Source organism: Rhinolophus sinicus, chromosome 1 (genome assembly GCF_057876585.1).
Source record: "Rhinolophus sinicus isolate RSI-liver-muscle chromosome 1, RSI-T2T, whole genome shotgun sequence".
Taxonomy (NCBI): Eukaryota; Metazoa; Chordata; class Mammalia; order Chiroptera; family Rhinolophidae; genus Rhinolophus; species Rhinolophus sinicus.
In genome coordinates, this window is record NC_142501.1 from 154,594,923 (window position 1) to 154,609,302 (window position 14,380).

Sequence of the window (14,380 nt, forward strand, 5' to 3'; positions counted from 1 at the left end):
AAAAATGAATAAAACATGATCTCCCATCTTCAAGAATATATAATCTAGAAGCACATTAAGTAACTACTATAATGCAAGTGACAAATGTCAATATGGAATTATGTACAGTATGCTATGAGAGATGAGTGGGTACAAATGATTTTGCCTTAAAGAAGTTGTCCTTTGAACTGGGGCTTGAAAGCTAAGGAAAAAGAATTGGCAAGGGTGACATGTACCACAGGCAAAGGGAACAACGTAAACAAAAACAAGGAGACATGAGACAAGGATGAGGATTTCTCAAGGACATACTTGAAAAAGTAGAATTTATGAATGAAAATACAGGTAAAGTTAATTCATGTATTTATTTGTTAGTTCAGTAGACATTTATTGAGCATACCATGTGCAAACCACAGGGGTTATATAAAAAAAGAAACTTCACTAGCTCTTCCTTTCAAGGAACTTATTGTTTTATAGAGGAAAAGGGGCACAGTGTATACAAATTGCTACCAGAGTTGCAGAGAATTTCCAAGAGAGTTTTGGAGAAAGACTAATGATTTCTCTTTGAAGGAAGTAATTATTGAAAAATGATGATAATTTTTTAAAGCTTAAAAATGCTGGACCCATCTTATTGTCTTGTCTCTGAGTCAGATATGGAAAACCATTCCTAAAGAGAGAGCTTGTTTTGCAAAAAAATTTCTTCTTCCAAAAGATGTGGTTTCCCATTGAACTCTTCTACTTCTAACGCAAGAAACATCATTGTGACTGAATTACAGTCTTACGTATGCGTAAACCAAAATTAATTTTAGACTGTAATTAAGAATAAGCAGCATTTATTTGAGCAGAAGGAGCTACAGACCAGGAGACACAGATTCCGGTACTGTAGCAACCTAAATTGTCTTCCTCTGAGACAAAGGGAAGGCTGACTTTTATAGTGAAAGTTACCATTAAGGTTCCCAACTAGATCTATTTTATGTAAATGAAGTACCCAAATTGTGTAGTTCTGATTGGACAGGGCAGATTTTCGTCTGATGTTAGAAATGCAAAACCAGGTTTTCCCTGTGGGGGTTGACTCAGACAGTGTAAACAAGCAGGGCATAATACCAGATGCCAAGAGTTCAGTCTGAGGTTCTTCCTGGTGTACACAGTACGTGAGGAGCTCCTGTCAGCAAATGGCCACTAGGCTCTTATGATTCATAAAATTTGGGCCTTTGGTTGATCTGTGGAGTTCATCTCAGCAGATAATTCCTTCTCAGGGTTCATATCAAATGAATCTTCTCAGGGTCCACATATGGGTCACAAGTGAAAATTGGTTTGAGTTTATTTCCTTAACAAGGCAGTCGTGCCTTATAATATTTATTCTTAGACTTTTTAAAAATAAAATAAACAATTTGTCCCTAATTGTTTTTAGCATTAATATAATTTTCACTTATACATTGAATAATTTCAATGACTATTTTCAGTGGTAATTCCGGATTGGTGGAGATTGTATGTCATAGATACTTGGTAAATATTTGTCTGCTAAATAAAGAATATGTCATATGGCAGTACGCAGCCCTAAATTATTTGCAACACAAAAGCTATTTTTAGCAGAGTTTTGCTAGAGGTGAATTGCTTCAAATATGGCAAGAGGAGAAATGAGATTAAGTTACCTGCAATCAAGATACAATCACAAATTTTGTACATGAAAACCATTAAAGGACTATTCTCTACTTCTCTTTCTTTCTTGGCTTCTCCCTCTCCCGAATATTTCCAAATGAAAGCATCTAATTTTGGTCAGACTATCCCAGGAAGATGACTAAACAGGTTCATTGTAGTGCAGGAAAATCCAGCCTTAGAGAAATGTTTGACATTCAAACAAACAAACAAAAATATAAGTGACCTCACCTTTGAGGTATTCATACCAAAGCAAAGATGAAGAGTGATGAAAGCTACCAATTCAGCAGGTCAGTCCAGAAAATCTTTCACAGAGTCAAAGCATTTTGAAAAATGTCCTATTTTTAATCCCTCCCCTACCTTTGTTTAAATTCGAGTAACTCATTATCCAGACTATTTCAATGGGAGGTACTTCTTGAGCCAAACCTTAACCTAAATGGAATGAACTCTGCTTGCTCTTTTCAAAGTCAGCCATTTTATTTCAATGCTGCAATCTTTTACCAAGGTACATTTTCAGGTCCTTTTCCCTTAGATAGCTCTCCTGACATCTGTTACTGTTCCTGGAGCTTTGTTAATTTCTTTATATAACCAAATGTTTTATGCCACTCAATGTCTCAAAGATGAGGCGTAAATGGATTTCTTTCTGCCATAGCAGTGGTCACATGATTTGAAGAGCTCATGGTCTCTGAAAGAGGTGTTTAACATAGTGGTTAAGAATATGGGTTCCAGAGCCAGCTAACCTGAGTTTCTATCCCAGCTCCCGACCATGGTACTTTGATGGTTACTCAATTTCTTTGTGCCTTAGCTTTCTTATCTATAAAATGGGGGTAATAACCACCTTGTAGGTATTGCACATTCTTGTAAACACTAAATTAATTAATGTATGTAAGAGCACTTAAAACAGTAACTAAACATGGACTTAGAGGAGTTTTGGTTATTTTATTATGAAAAGCGGTAGAGAAAAGCGTACCAAGGAGTGAATGGATGGAGTGGAATGAGCTGATGAAAAGTGTGTACTGGATGGTAGATGTGCTGCTCTTGAAAGAAAGAGGCAGGGCCTTGGAATCTGAGTGGCAAACTGGGTGCAAACTACATACAGGTTGGGAAGCAGCTTGGAAGTTTAACAAAGCCCTGATAAACTCCAAGAAGGGTGCCAGCAGATAAGAGACTCCAAGCTTAGGGGAAAGGGCACCACCAGAGCTTTCAAGAATAATCACAGGATTCAGATGTAGGCATCATGTGTTGAACACATTTTGGAGCACCCATGGGGAAAGAATTACTATACAATAATAATGGGTATGGGAAATTTAAGACAAAACAAAATTGGTGAATCACATAGCTGGGGTTTTAATCCATTGCCTAGGGAAGACGATGAACAACTCTGGAAGAAAATTGTTGTTATGAAAATACCAGGAGGTGTTGGTGTCGTTATTCACAATAACAGTGGCTAGCAATGGGGATGATGGCTTTAATTGTACTACCAGATACTGTGAGACTTTCATAAAATCTGTGATGTGAGTAGGAATACTGAAAGTTGTGCAAAAGATTAAGTGAACATTTGTGTTTCCTTTTATGTTTCATGTTCTGACAAGCTGTGTGTCTTGTTTCTATAACCTCATATTGTGCCAATAAGAAAGACATAATGTTTCATAAATGAAAAGTTGATTGATGTGATAAATAAAATAACTGCTGTTTTTATTGTTAAGTGTTCAAAAGGAAATAATCAAGGTCAGGGAGTGCTACTCTTCAAATTTCTGTTCATTAATGCAAATTTACATGGTGAAGTTGCATGAGAAGCTGTTCCTTGAAGGAAATTTTAGAGTATTGAGGAAATTAAAACCCATGAGGACCAAAAAGAATGTGCAAGCCATTGACTTGGGCTATTGAAGATAAGGTGGTTGGCCAGAGCAGTACTTCCCACCCACTTCGGCCAATATTGCTTCAGTTTTGTTGGTACATTTTTCTGCTTCCTTACGATGTTTTCAATTAAGCATCATTTACCCTTAATCATCTCTCTTCCTAGTGCTATTTAACAATAGAGTTTGACCTCCACAAGAAAGTAGGGCTTGTTTTGAACGTTAGAACAAAAATAAAATTTGAAATTTGGAAAGAAAATAAAGGGCTTTCTTGAGCCAGAAAGAACTACTGAAAGAACTACTTGATACTACTGTAGAAGTCACATGTGTGCCAAAAGGTAAAGATGATAGGTAGGTGACTTTGACAGATTTAGTGTACAATAATTGTCAGGAGCTTTTACATTTAATGAAAACACACTTTGAAGCTTCCAGAACATTTTGGTGCCTTCCTTCCTGCCTTCCTTCTTTTTCTCTTTCCTTTCTTTATTTCTTTAATAACCATATTGAGATATAATTCACATAACATACATTTCACTAATTTAAAGTGTACAATTCAATGGTTCAGTTTATTTGCAAATTATATAGAAATGCACAGTATATGTGAACTCATTGTATTCACAAAGTTGTAGAACCATCACAAAATCAATTTTTCAAACATTTTACCATCCCAAACTGAAACCCTATACCTGTTAATAATCACTCTTTTATCCCCGAACCTCCTAAACCTAGGCAACTACTAATCTATTTTCTGTCTTTATGGATTTGTTTATTTTGGACATTTCATATGAATAGACTCATATAGTGTATGGTTGAACACATTTTGTACCTGTCTTCTTTCATTAGCATAATATTTTCAAAATTCATCAATGTGGTAGCATGTATCACCTCCAAACTAGTTTCTACAGTACGACGTAAAACTTCATTTCTTTTTATTGCCAATTTTCCATTTTATGAGCATGTTACATTTTATTTACATATTCATCAGCCAATGAACATTTGCATTGTTTCTACTTATTGGCTATTGTAAATAATACTGCTATAAATATTCATGTTCAAGTTTTTGCATGAACATTTGTTTTCATTTTTTTGCATGTACATCTAAGAGTGGAATTTCTGAGTTATGTGATAACTCTATGTCTAACATTTAGAGGAATTGCTAAGCTTTTCCAAAGTGTTTATACCATTTTACATTCACATCAACAATGTAAAAGTGTTATAATTTCTCAACATCTTCACTAATCTTTTTTTTCTTTGCTGTCCTATAATGTTTTTTTTTTTATTTTTTCCTTCCTTCTATTTGTTTTTTCTGTGTTATTCTTATTACAGCACTGTCTTTCCAACTTAGTCTGTTCACATCTTATTCCCCTATGCCTTTATTTTTAATCACATTTAAAAAAAATAAAAAATAAAATTTTCCAGGTTACTCACTCTCTTTGAACCTTCAAATGCTATGATACCTCCCTCTCCACAAGTCCTTCACCTAATCAGTCTACCTCTGCATTGTCTTTCCTATTTGTGCCCTTTTTGCATTTCCTTAATACCATCCTACCTCAGGCATTCAATGTGTTTTATCTGGACAATCACTGTAGCCATTAATAGATCTCTTTATCTCCAGATAATTTCCCTTCAAATACATTCTGCAATGCTGTTGCCAAAATTATCTTCCCAATACAGTTCTGATCACATGACTCATTAGTTCAAAAACCTCAGATATTTCTCATTATATAGAATATAAAGTCTTCAGCTTAGTATTTATTCACTCAAGAAATGTTTATAGAGAGTCCATTATGTGCTGAAAACTAATTCTGTTGCTGAAAAAACTATAGTGAACAAAACGGGCAAGTTCCTACTCTCATGGAGTTCACAGGTTAGTGGAAGGAAACTGAAGGAAAAAAAAAAGCCAAAGAATAAGTTTCACTCATTAAAGTAAAACACATTAATGAAGAGAGTGACACAGCTAATGGGGGAGGGTACTTTATTGGGTAGCAAGGAGTCATCCCTGAAGAGATACCGTTTGAGCTGAGGGGTGAATTGTGAGGAAACAGCTTCCAGAAGAACTGGGAAAGAGCAACCAGGTGGCAGCAAGTTCCTAGAGCTGGAATAGGGATAATTTGTTGAGTTCCTAAAAGAAATGAGGCTAGTGTAGCCAGATGGTGGTGGGTCCAGGGAAGAGTAGAGAAAGTTAAGCCAGATGGACAGGCAAGGACTGAATAAATCATGGGGCCCCTGAAAGCCGTGGCAAGGTGTTATTAATTCTATGGGTTATAGAAACCCACTGGACAATTTCAGATATGGGAGGGAAAGGATATATTTTACATTTTTAAAAGAAGGGTCTTTCTTTTGCTATGTTTAACTTACTTTTGGCCTCTTAATGTATAGTACTTGCCCTCACATATGCCATTCTGTTCCTACATTCACCCACCGCTGTTTTGCTGACAACATCTCTGCATAATATGTCCTCCATCCCTCAGTGTTTCTAATCACCTTTTCCCCAGCTGCTGGCATTTCCATTTCTGGAACTTTTCAATGTGCTGCTCTAATGCCTTCTTTGTCCTTTAAGGGCAAGTTTCTTTCACAGCTGTTCCACCCCAATTAGCAGCTCCCTTCAAGTTTCCTACACTGTTTTATTACTGTCTATTTTGTTGTATTGGTTATCCTCTATTTTCTGTACTGGCAAGTAGTGTGACTTGCTGACACTTTAGAACAAAATTATTAGGTTAGAAAAGTGTAAACAGTTGATCTTGTCCTTCTCCCTACCTCAGCTGCCCACTTTCATACTGATAGTCTGTACCTTGTCACTACCAGTAGTAGCTTCAACTTCTCCATAATCTAATTTAATCATCTAACTCTTAAACTACCACCACTCATCTTTCCAGCTCACTGCCTTCGTACCCAGACTTCAATCCCACGGAGACTTAGAGTCCACTGATCCTACCATCCTTTCAATGTCTCCGATCACTCTCATGATGGCATTGCTCTCTCACCTAGATAAGTCCCATGGACTCTCATTATACTCATTCCCTGACATATACCCTCAGTTCTATAATCCCCTCTTATTTTTTCATAATCATGTAGTAAAACTCCAACCCTGGTTAAATATAACAGATCATGTCTGTTTGTACAAAAGTGGTTGAGAAAAATTGTTCAACTATGCTGATGAACCTCATTTTAAATGAAGGAACACTAACTTTAAGTTAGCCCTCAGTAATACCTGGCCATCATACTAATTAAGTTACACTCTCTTTCCCCTAGTGTGAGAAATAGACAATTATTTCACACTTTCTTTTCAAATCACACTTTTTCATCCTCACCCTCAGCTGATGGCCTTGATCCTATTTCACTGAGAAAATAGAAATGATGAGAAGAGAACATCCACAAGATCCCACTAACCCATCTGCCACCCCCATTGTGCTTTCTTTATATTTTATTTCTGTGTCTGTGTTCTCTGCCTTTCTTCTTGTTATAACAGTAATGTTTAATACAGTTCCTTGTGCAAAGTGAGCAATAAATTCTGGTTAATTCACTGAACTGACATCGCTCTTTTTTCCGCAGAGAATGAAATTTAAGTGAAGGGATTATGGAATAGGGAGTAAAAAGATTGAGTTCTAGTTTTATCCTCTTACAATTTATCAGTATCACTCGGGGGAAAAAAAGGAAGTCAAGAATTAAGACAATTATCTAGGTAATTAAAAGAAAAACCTCCCACTTTCTCTTAATGGCACATGTGGTTTTCTCAATATCCCACTCATCTGTATAATCTGGTCTGTATGTGATCTAGCATATATTAAGAAAGTTCTCTAGGTTGCTGTGGTCCTATGAGCAAGAAAGAAGCTGAGCGTTGCCTATTTATTGGGTTGCTTCTTAATGCATATGCCGTGCATTATTATGGGTAAGGCTCTTAAAAAGCGGTTTGAAGACAATGCAGTGATACACTATTTTATGCATTTTACATGATAGCCCCCCTCTTCTAGACAATTCTGTATATATTACATAGTCTTGAACAGAAAATAAGCAATATTTCTTTCATATTGCTTTTTTCTTAAGAGGTTGCTTTGGTCACAGAGGTCTCACCCGGTCTCTGAAGAGAGGGTACATGTATAGTGAAAAGAGCCTGAATTGTTTTCAGACAGAATGCCTTTGTACTCACTAGTCATGTGACTTCATCTCATTTATTAGAGCCTGAGTTTATTAATCTGTAAAATGCAGATGATTCCCACAGAGGCATCATGAGAATGGAAAGAGATAGCAAATGCTCACTGAGTGTTAGCTATTGTTATCAGGCTTGATTAAACAAGTAGTGTGACTTGCTGACACTTTGGAACAAAGTTATAAGGTTTGAAAAGTGTAAACAGTTGCTAACTGCTCTCACAAAGGCAGTCCAGCCATTCTGCAGAAGTCACACTCATTTGGGAGATTTCTGTCTAAATGACAACCACAGGATCTCTGTCCAGATAGCTCTCTTGTCCCATTTCCTATTGCCCTCACATTTTAGTGGTAAAATACCTGCCAGAGGGTGACTATGCTACTTCAGTTAAGTATAAATGGCATTTGTATATATCTGATGAACTGTCTTAATTGCTGAGAATTCTTTCTGTCTGTGTTTGATAAATTTGCACAGTGTAATCAGAGCCTCATGTGATGATTCTAGAGTCTCAAGGCGCCTGAAAAGGTAAAGAGTGCTCCTTTACTCAAGGTTGCCCAACCTGATTCCAAACACGTTTGGAGAACAAAGGGTGAGGTGTTAAGCGTATAAGGGTGAATCACAGGTCATCCTAACAATACTAATAATGATGATAACAGCTTTAATTTATGAATATATAGCACTGTATAATTTTTAAAGAGCTTAGCATACTCTGTGACATCTCTGTAAGGTTCACATGGTAAATAGTATGCCCACTTTTCAATTGAGGCTAAAGGGGTTTGCCCAAGAACATAAAAGTACTTAATTGAGCCCACCTAGATTTCCTATCTTCTATTTATGAACATTTTCCTCTGTAGATCACAGGCTCTAATAAAAAATTACCACAACACCGACCAGTGCAGCATGGTACAAAAATAGAACCTTGGGAACAAGAAGGTGAATTTTGCTGAACAGAATTGTACTAAAAATAATTTAATTTTCATCCAAGATTCAGGGGTCTGGAAGAGCCCAAATACACATAAGAATAGTACATGGCAACAATTAAGAGCTTCTAGTACCTTGGGAACCAAAGCCTTACAGTGAAGCTGCCCAGGAGACCATGTTGGGAGGCATGCCTGAGTCACATGGTGTAAGAGTCTCAAGATGGTGAGGTCACTAGCTGGGCTGGGCTGTGACCTTCAGGGCACCCCATAAAGAGTTGGTGGCCAGAAAATGATTATTCCTCTTGGAGAGACCTAAAATCCTCTGGTGAAGACAGTTAATTCACCTGTAAGTGGGATACAATAAACCATTCTATCATATCTGTTTCCAGGAATCTGAGTAGGAATCCAAGTCAAAATATAATGAACCCTTAGAAAATCACCTGGTCATTTGTTACACAGGTGCTTCTTGCACAACAGTCATGATCAAATCTTACTTTAATATACTCTACTCTCTTTTCAATAGCACCTCCATTGGGTCTGTTAACAATGATAACCTTTTGCATTTGTAATCTTTTATAGTTTTTAGGGTGTTTAATATCAAATATCAGTACAGAGGTAAAAACATGACTTTACACTGTTAGTAACTTTACTAACAATTGTCACCCTAATAAACTTTAATTAAAAACAAACAAACAAACAACAACAACAACAAACACAAGAGACAAAGAAGGACCCAATAATACCGCTTTTGGGTATTTATCCAAAGAAACCCAAAATGCTGCTTCGAGCAGATGTGCTCATCCATATGTTCACTGCAGCATTATTTTCAATAGCCAAGATATGAAGGCAACCTGGGTGTCCCTGAACAGACGAATGGATAAAGAACAAGTGGTACATATATACAATGGAATATTAGTCAGCCGTAAAAAGAATAAAATCTTGCCATTTGCAACAACATGGATGGACCTAGAGGGTATTGTGCTGAGTATAGTAAGTCAGACAGAGAAAGACAAATGTATGATTTCAGTTTTATGTTGAATCTAAAGAACAAAATAGACAAACGAAACAGTAACAAACTCATAGATACCGAGAACATTTTGATGGTTGCCAGATGAGAAGGAAATTTTGGGTGGGTAAAAAACGGGAAGGGATTAAGAAGTACAAATTGGTTTGTTACACAGTAGTCATGGGGATGTAGGCTATAACGTAAAGAATATAGTCAATAATATTGTAATAACTATGTATAGTATCAGATGGGTACTAGATGTATCGGGATGATAGATGTGAAGAAGTTGGGGGCAGGGTGAAAAAGGAGACAGGATTAAGAAGTACAAATTGGTAGTTACAAAATAGTCATGGGGATGTAAAATAAAGCATAAGGAATATAGTCAATAATATGGTAATAAGTATCTATAGTGCCAGCTGGGTACTAGACTAGTCAAGAAGATCACTTATATAAATATCTAAACACTATGCTGTATACCTGAAATTAATATAAAATAATATTGAATGTCAACTGTAACTGAAAAATTAAAAAGGAGGCACAGGTAAAGGGGAATAAGAGGTTCAAATTTCCATGTACAAAACAAGTAAGTCATGGGGATATAATGTACAGCATAGGGAATATAGTCAATAATATTGTGATAGTGTGGTACAGTGTCAGAAGGTTGCTGGACTTATGGTGATCACTTCTTTAGGTATATAAATGTTGAATAACTATGGTGTACACCTGAAACTAATATAATACTATATGTTAGCTATATTTTAGTAAAACTATTTTTAAAAATGAAAAAATGGCTTATAATTTGCATTTTTCTTGAGGATATCAACTTGGCCCTAAACAGAACACCTGTTACTTCACCTAAGGAAGTATTCTGCACTGTGAGTTTAATGATCCCAGTCTAGATTGCGTTCTCCTACTTGCCTATTTACAAAAATGTACTCGTCTTTAAGACCTCATCCAAGTGCACAATTTAAAGCTTTCATTTTCTATCTTGATTAAAATTATTCTTTCTTTGAGTTGTTATAATGTTTCTCAAATTGCAGTTGCAGTCATCACAATTCTGCTATAAATAAGTACTAATACGTCCAAATCAATTTCCTTAAATTTTGAAAATAGACTCACTTTGTAATATAGCCAATCCTTAAGCAATAATATTTACCAAATACTGAATTTGATTCAGTAACTCTATTTTCTTACGTATACATTAAAATAAATACTACGTATAGTCGTTTCATATATCACCAGCAATATGAGTACTGATCTTTTAGGTAATGCTACTAAAGTGCATTGATTATACCTGTGGTTAACATTTAAGCAAATCTAAATTACATTATATTTATTACTACTTATGGTTCTCTCTCTCTCTTCCCCTAACCAGAGATCATGTTTCCTTTATTCCTCTACAATGTGCCTTGTTACAAATCTTGTCCTTGGTAATAATTGAGTACATTTTTTGTTGTTGTTGTGGTTGAAATGAAATAGCATTGAGCTCATCTTATTGTTATTTAGATTCTTGGTTGGCATAAGAAATACTCTCAATATTCACTCACTATGACCCCTATGTATGAGCCTAAAATTCTCTGTCTGGTTCATTTACCCAACTTGAGTATTATAATTGCATTCTAACTCAGTAATATGTTAATACCCAGGAAATTTAAAGGAGTTTGCTTTTAGATTACTAATAAACTGGGGAAAAGAATATAGCCTGTGCCATGAATTTGTGAAACAAGATGAACTGGGCAACAGTAATCTCAGGCTACAAACTAATCTTTTAAAAGTCTATAAGATAAAATAATTATTGCATATTATTTATTCCTACAGGGGCATTTAAGTGTTGTACTATGTCAACACTTATTAGTAATCTAAAAGTAAATTCCTCCTTATTAAAACTGCTTAATATGTGTAACATATATATTTTTTACTGTTTTATTGACTTTGCTTATAAAATCCTAGGAGAGATTAGAAAAATTAGTTCCACGTGATCTTGGTTTATTTTTACTTTGCTGTCATGTTTATGAGTGAGCTATTCATTTCCTAAAACTCACATATGGAGGTAGAAATCATCAAAGCAAACATTAAATAATTGGTCTACTTTAAAAGAAAAAGGAGGGGAAAACTAATGATTGCATCAAACGTTCTGTTTATCAAAGTTTCAAAATAAAGGTTAAGTGACAAATTGTAAGTTATATATTACAGGTATGCAAAGGAGTGAGTTAACTTATCAACATGAATAGAAAGCCATTAAATATGCATTCCTTTTAATTTAGCAATTTTATTTTACCATTTAAAAATGCCAGGTCCTGTGTGAAATTCATTGTTGTATTTTTACCACCTGGAATATGGTAGATGCTCAAGAATATTTTTTATTAAAATAATAACAAGAGGAGAATGTTCAGAGAAGAATCCTGAAGACTAACATTTAAGATATGGGCAAGGGATGAGGAATCCTGGAAAGCACAGAAGAGAATAAGGAGGAAATATGAAAAAATAAATAAATGTGATATAATAACAAAGGATAGAGGATATTCAACGAAGGATTGATTCACAGTATTAAATGCTGTTGAAAAATCAAATATAAAAATTTAGAATACCCATTGATTTAAGCAATAGTAAGTCATTGGTGAGCACGAGAGAAAAAGCAAAAGAGTAGTGGCATTATAAACCAAATGTCAGTGGGTTTAAGGAAAAATTGGAAGTGAGGAGATGGGACAGTGGATATTAACATTTTTATTTTTTAGTGAGTTTGGCTATGAATGGAAACAGACAGGTAGGTCATCAAGGCATATGGGGTTGACAGAGAATTTTTTCTTTTTATTGTGAATGTGACAGTTTTGAGTATACTTACAATAGTGTAAACTAGCCAGTAGAAATCCTGAGGTTGGGAGGAGGATTGATTTGACAGCATATTTGAAGTATCATGGATTCTGAACTATTAGGTTTACACATACGTGATTGCCATTTGTGTAGGTCAAAAGGGGCAATATATTGACATTTTCATATGGTTCCACCTAATAGGTTCGAGAACTTAGACAAATTGTAGGCATCCTCCAAAGAGCATAAATAGATACAGGTAGGTTTGTTGGTTCCATGTCAGAATTCTCATCTAATTGATCAATCATGTTATCCTTTTGAAGTAGTTGAAATATGAGAGGGCAGGTGGTGAGAATTGGAACTCTGAGAAGGCTAGAGAAGTTGAAAATAGTCATTGTGGAAAATTGGAGTATAAATTAAGGTGATATAGTAGGAATGGTAGGCCAGAATTGAGGGCTCAGATGAACTGGCACTTCCTGCACATTTGTGAGATTTTCTGTAGTATTCCTCAGTGGTCTGGGCAGAAGTGAGCCATTGTTCAGATAGTTGTATTCTCTCTAGACTTTATCCAGGCATGAATGATGGAAGAAATATGAAACAAGAGATTTCAGTGGAGTTTAAGACATCATTAAGAAATTTGTTGAAATGATGAATCTAAGGATCACAAGAGAAACAAAGATGAGTGTGTTTGTCTGTGTGTGTGTGTGTGTGTGTGTGTGTGTGTGTGTGTGTGTGTTTGGTGGGGGTGGAAACTGATGGATTTGAAGAATTCATTGACTGGAAGAGCCAATGAAATTAAACAAAAACAAAACAAAACACAAAAACCCCTGACGCATTAGAAATAACTAAGACTGCAAGAGGACGGTTAGTATAGTGATAGTTGTCTAAAGGTATGATTCACAGACAGTAATCCCAAGTCATGACAAACTCTAGGGTGTGGACATGAAAGTAATATTTGAAGAAAAGGTTACAGAGATGAGAAGAGCAAAGAAATAAATGACTACAATGTTGAGGATCAATCACATGGGCACTGGTGCTACTTAGGCTAAACCTAGGAGATAGGGACGTAAATGTCAGTCTTTAATAAATCCGGGCATAATCATGGGTCCATAGAACAGCGACGAGGAAGGACAGATGGTGGAGAGCAGAATTGTGAGAGCATCAAAGGAACAAGGCAGTTTACAAGGATGTGGAGAGCAGTGATGTGAGGTGGCATTAGGGAGTGAGAGGACAAAACTCAATCTTCAGTAATAAACCCTTACTTGAAAGGGCTGTAAAAAATGCTGTGTCCTGAGGGGTAAAAATGAACAAATTGTATTTGAATTTTCTAGGGAGCTGGGGAATATTCAGTGAAAAAAGAAGTTTAAGATGTAGAGTAGTTTGCTAATCATGGGATGACATTCTAGAAATTGTGAAAGTATAGAAGATACTTTATCCTAAGGAAACAATTTCAAATGTGTGCAAAAATTAGCCAGAGGGATATTCATTTTAACAGTGTTGTTTACAATTTTACCAAGATTGAAAAAAAATAGATATTTAAATTAAAGATAATCTATCATAACATTTTCCTGTAAAAATACTTAACCATATATAAAACAGATATGTTTGCATCTTGCTAAGTCTTATTTTAAAGAAATATGATAAAATATGAGTATGTATCTATATGCATAATATGTGTGTATATGTCCTGATAAAGCTTAAATTTCATCTTTAAACTTAGAATTATGCCACTTTAGAGATACTGATTATTCTTAGTTTATGTGCCATCTGTTTTTATATATTTTTTATTTTTTGTATCTAGTTTTGGTTCTACATTGACAGTTCTGAACTCCTAAAGCCCAAGACACTATTACAAGAGAGGAGTGAAGCCTTTCATTTAAATGACAAATTTAGTTTCCAAATTAAAGCAGTTGGCCCTGTTTTCTATATTTATATGTTTTCACTTGACAGGGTCCTTTTATGCTTATTGTTATAAAATCAAAACTTGATTTTAATAGTCAATGTCGGAAATAAC